Raw genomic sequence first — 6,000 nt, forward strand, 5'->3', positions numbered from 1 at the left:
GTAAGGCAAGCAGCTGCTGGGATGAGCATGTAAACTAACACATGTCCTCCTATCTGACAGCTTCATTGATTCTAATGGGTCTTTGAGGACGCGATGAACTGAGATGAGTGACAGGTCTTTAGGGAGCGAGCTTTCAGGCTATATAACCCACTGCGTAAAAGTTTTGTTTTTCATGCTGCTAAGAAGACAAACGGCCAATTACACACTGCAAAGTTTCAGAAGTGACATCCACCTATACATGACAGCCACAATTTAACATTTTCTAGGGACTGGTCACATCTACATTTTTTAGTTGGCCAAATTTAATTTCTGTGAATAAAATTGTATCAATTCACAGAAATTCAATCTGGCCAACTGAAAAATTTAGATGTGACCAGAAAATTTAATTGGAGACCTGACAATTTTTTACAGTGTATGCTGTCACAAGGTCCTAGTGTTGTAGTCAAGACCACATAATCCAAGACCAGACCAGCACTCCTTAAATTCATAAACATCCACATTACTGCACTGTAAAAAAATAAATAAATAAAAATTAAAAGTAAGTTACCTGGTTGCCTTAAAATTTTGAGTTAATTGAAATAAAAAATTTGAGTTAATACAATGAACATTTGAGAATCGACATCACCCTTTATTCAAATATTATTCAAATATTTTGTAAGCATATTGCGTAATTGTGTTTTATTTGTAATTATGCAGTGAAACATGCCAAATTGTGCTATTTTTATGATTTATCACAACGTTTTTTATTTATTTATGTGGTTCAGATACAATAATATTTTGAATTTCTATTTATTAAACCAATTTCCTTCATCATATTAACTCAAATTTTTAATTTCAATGAACTAAAAATTTTAAGGCAACCAGGTTACTTATTTTTTTAAGTTAAACCAATAATATTTTTTTACAGTGTACAAGTTCATTTCAACTCTCCATATTACAATTTATATTCAACTGACTTACAATTTTGAGTTGAATCTTGTATAACTTAAATTAAAAAGTTGAAATTGCTTAACTTATTTTGATTTTGAGTTAAATTAACTTAAAAACATATGTTGTCATAACTTATTGATCCTATAATTTTTTACAGTGTGCCTGAGAAATTACTTATTTTAATCAATAAACATAATTACAATAAGACACTATATATAGAGCTGTTACCAATCAAATGAAATCATTAACAGCAAAATTCATCTTTACACTGCAGAGGTGGTACAGAAGATGCATCTGAATCAGTAAATTACAAATGCATAAATATTGTTGAGAATAATGTTTATTTTAAATAATTTTTAGCTTGTTATAAAAGCAATATCATGTTTACAGTCATGCTCAAATAATACTTTTTTGCAACAATATCTTGAATTTTGTGCGCATTTGTATTGATTTTGGTGACATTTTTGACACAATCCCTCATTCATTTCTGAACCGGCACAATAAATAAAGTAGAAATAAGTTATTGATTGCATCTGAAGCAGTAAGTATTACATCCAATCATATTAATGATGTTAATAATTAAATCAGACAATGCACCGGCAATTTAGTAATATCCCAGCAGTTGTGGTCTTGACCGGTCTTGAAACTAAATCCCGAGTCCTCTGAGACCGAGACAAGACCAAGACCTTAAAAAAATGGTCTTAAGACCAATCTTGAGTTCTACAACACTACAAGGTACCTTAAAGTGTTAGTTCACCCAAAAATGAAAATTAGCCCGTGATTTACTGACCCTCAAGTCATCCGAGGTGTGTATGACATTCTTCTTTCAGACGAATACAATCTGAGTTATATCAAAAATGTTCTGGCTAATCGAAGCTTTATTATAGCAGTAATAGTTGCTCGGTTTTTGAAGTCCATAAGAAATGCATCTGTCTGTCATATAACCAGAGGTGGACAAAGTACACAACTCTATTACTTGAGTAAAAGTAAAAGTACTACTGGTCAAATATTACTCCGTTACAAGTAAAAGTTCTAAAAACAGATTTTTACTTAAGTAAAAGTACAGAAGTATTTGTATTTAAAAGTACTTAAGTATCAAAAGTAAATTTCATTTTTTATGTCAATGCATTATTTTATTATTATTGTATAAATGCACATTATGCCACTATGGTGGTTTAAGCCAGTCTGTGAAGCTCAATCCGACATGTTAGCAAACGACTACCTTAAACTCATTTCAATACTTGTATAAAAGTTACACAAAGCTGCTGTCACTTTAAGGCCAAATGCACGGATCCAATACACTGATACACATCCGATGTTCTCCCAACTGTTTACTTTTCCCTTTCTCCCAAACGTTTACATTTTTGATCAATTGTATGCCAACTAAACTCATCTTTAATCTTTTCAGAAAACTGAAACATACTTTTTAAGTATGGCCATGGGTGCACACACTTCACAGAGGAACCACTTTCTTCCATTTTGCTATAAACTGATCAGTGTTCAAAAAATGTTGGGAAACTTCACATGACCGTATACAAGCGTGATTACTGATAGGCTGTCTGAAAAAACAACAACAACAAAAAACTTTTAAAGAAGAAAAAAATCCTCCACTGACTTTCAAAGTTGCTACAGAAATTACTTTTGACTTCGAGGACCTTGATAGAAATGTAGTGGAGTAAAAAGTACAATATTTGTCTTTCAAATGTAGTGAAGTTAAAGTAAAAGTTTCCCGAAAAAATAATACTTCAGTAAAGTACAGATACAAGTAAAGTGTACTTAAGTACAGTACTCAAGTAAATGTACTTAGCTACTGTCCACCTCTGCATATAACTGCTCCACGTGGCTCCGGTGTGTTAATAAAGGTCTTCTGAAGCCAATCGATGCGCTTGTGTAAGAAAAATATCCATATTTAAAACTTTATTTCATATTCTTCTATGGCTCTGCATCAGCCGTCCCCGCACCATCACTTCCGGTGAATAAGGTCCAAATACATGAAAAATACCAGCGTGATCATAGATATATACATAGAGCCCTCATTAGTGCCTGCGCGGATCGGTCGAATGAGGCATCTACGTATATATATATATCTTTGATCGCGCCAGTATTTTGACCTTATTCGCCGGAAGTTATGCCGCTGGGAATACTAGATGACATTAAACCGATCGTTTGGTGTCTTAAGACATCAGTGTGTCGCCACGAGCCGCAGGGTTTAATAAGGATTCGTATGTCTGTGTGTTTTTACTCTCATTGATCCTCTAAAATATCCCCATTGACATCATTATACGACTATCACACTGCAACGGCTGGAGTTGAAAATCTTCATTTGTGTTCTACTGAAGAAACAAACACACCTACATCTTGGATGCCCTTAGGGTAAGCAGATAAACATAAAAAATTCGTTTTTGGGTGAACTATCCCTTTAATTACCCCTAAATGGTATCAGAAACGTTTGGAAAAAGTCCCAGTGACAGCTTTGTAAGCTTTATTTAAGTATATTTATGTAGTCTTGATTTGGGCCATGACAGAAGCAACTTGGTTACTTGAATAAATGAAGATTGCAGTGGCTGCTAATGGAAAAGAGATTGAGTTAGTTTACGCTCACACGTCTGGTCACATGTCTTTACTCAGCATCCTCTGTCACATGCATTTAAAGCGATTCCACGCGGCTCCACACACTCCACATTCAGCCTTTCATTATCTCTGATGTCTGCTTTCACAGCAAAAGCATTCAACGGCTCAAAAAACACATGCTTTGTGTATGATTTTATGGTTTTTTAAAGATCAACATATAGCCTTAGTGTTTAGTTACATTATGCAAATATGTGTATCATAGAAATCAAGTGCATATTTTTCTTTCTGTTTTATTTCCCCTTGTCAATTATGGCTGCTGACTCTAATTACACACTGCATCTGTGCACCGCTATTTCAGGCCATGGTCACATGTGTTTCAGTTTATGAGTTATGACTTTAGTTTGCTCTGGTGTTTAGAAGGTCATTATATTTTAATATGAGCCGGTAATATGTTTTGACAAGCATCAGGAAGACATTTTTGCATACCAATATAAATATGTAATAAGATCTATTTGACTTTTTCACTATGTATATTGACAACTAGACCATATTCAGCTCATTATTTTAAATTTACTTCATTACATTAATTTATTAAAAACACGTTACAGGGATGCATTGATTCCTTTAAACAACTCAATAGTTTAGTATAATAGTGTATACACTATAGTTAAGAGCTTCTTTATATGTGTTGTGTTATTATATGAACACTTTTATTGTAATACAGCCTTCAGTGTAAACTACCTTTCAAAATGTCCGGGTCAGTAAGATTTCTTTTTGTTTGTTTAATTCAGAAAGAATGCATTACATTGTCAGATGTATGTATGTATATACACTGATCAGGCATAACATTATGACCAGGTGAAGTGAATAACACTGTTGATCTCACACATGGCACCAGATGCATTATGGGAAGAAGGCAAGCCGGGGGAGGCAGTGATGCTTTGGGCAATGTTCTGCTTGGAAACCTTGGGTCCTCCATCCATGTGGATGTGACTTTGACACGTATCACCTACCTAAGCATTGTTGAGACCATGTCCAGCTGCTCATGGTAACGGTATTCCCTGTGACTGTGGCTCTTTCAGCAGATAACGCGCCGCCACAAAGCACAAATGCTTCAGGAATGATTTGAGGAGCACAACAACGAGTTTGAGGCGTTGACTCGACCTCCAAATTCCCCAGATCTCAATCCAATCGAGCATCTGTGGGATGTGCTGAACAAACAAGTCCGATCCATGGAGGCCCCACCTCACAACTTACAGGACTTAAAGGATCTGCTGCTAACATCACCTTCAGGGGTCTAGTGGAGTCACCTCGATGGGTCAGGGCTGTTTTGGCAGAAACACAACATATTAATGTATCACGATTATGTAAACAGCATAATGTAAATAACATTGACTTTGCAATAACTATATAATACTCGACAACGAGACTACTATATTTATAGCTTTTGTGTGTCAGTAAAGTGTGAAATGTATTGCAGGGCTCTCAAGTTTTGAACTTGAGTTCTTGAGTTCAGAGTGAGATTTTGCGACAGCAGTTTGGGTGGGGACGAGATTCTAATCTGAAAAATGTATAAATAATAATATTATTTTATAATATTATTATTTAATTCAACATTTCTGTGTGTGTGTGTGTGTGTGTGTGTGTGTGTGTGTGTGTGTAGTATTTATTCTTGCATTTATCTATTTCAAAGATGTCAGGGAAGAGGCAAATTAATAATCCATAATAATTTGGAATATATATATATATATATATATATATATATATATATATATATAATTTTTTTTTTTTTTCAGAATTTACTGTGTTGTAAATATAATTTCTTCTGAAGCAATAGTTTTATCAGTGTTCAATCAGCTATGATATATTTTAATCTGCATATCTTTGATATTTTTACCTTTTATGAAGGTCATTTTCCCATTAACGTACTAAATATAGGCTATGCTTCAGCTTTCATTTTATATTCTTAAATTTGATCTATAAATTAAATTAGAATAAGACACTGTATGGCTGTTGCCAATCAAAATAAATAATTTACACTGAAAAATGTTATGACATTGTTTTAAATATTTTTGAATATACAAATAAGAAATGTTGGAAAGAAAACATTAAACTAAACCACCAGTAGGTGGCAGAATGTAAACGTTGTTGTTGCGGTAATATCTAAATCTTACCCGGATACAGCAATGCTATTTTCTGATTGGCTGTTCGGTAGCTATATTTTTTATTTGATTGGCTGGTGCGTGGCAGGGCCTTCTGAACGCTATGTGGAAACTCACTTGATTCCTCTTAATAGCAACTTGGTGGGCATTATCCTGGAAATTTCTCTGCGTGAGAAATACAAGGTGTGACGTGTGAACGGGCTGAAATCGGTTGAAATGCGTGTGTTTCACGCCCAATGCGTGAGACTTGAGAAAACTGAAACGGTGTAGCTAAAATATGAGACCGGGCGGAACTAAAAACGGCCGCTGTAAGACACGTCAGCTGAAGCATTCGGAC

This window comes from Gobio gobio, assembly GCF_949357685.1.
Source record: "Gobio gobio genome assembly, chromosome: 9".
Taxonomy (NCBI): Eukaryota; Metazoa; Chordata; class Actinopteri; order Cypriniformes; family Gobionidae; genus Gobio; species Gobio gobio.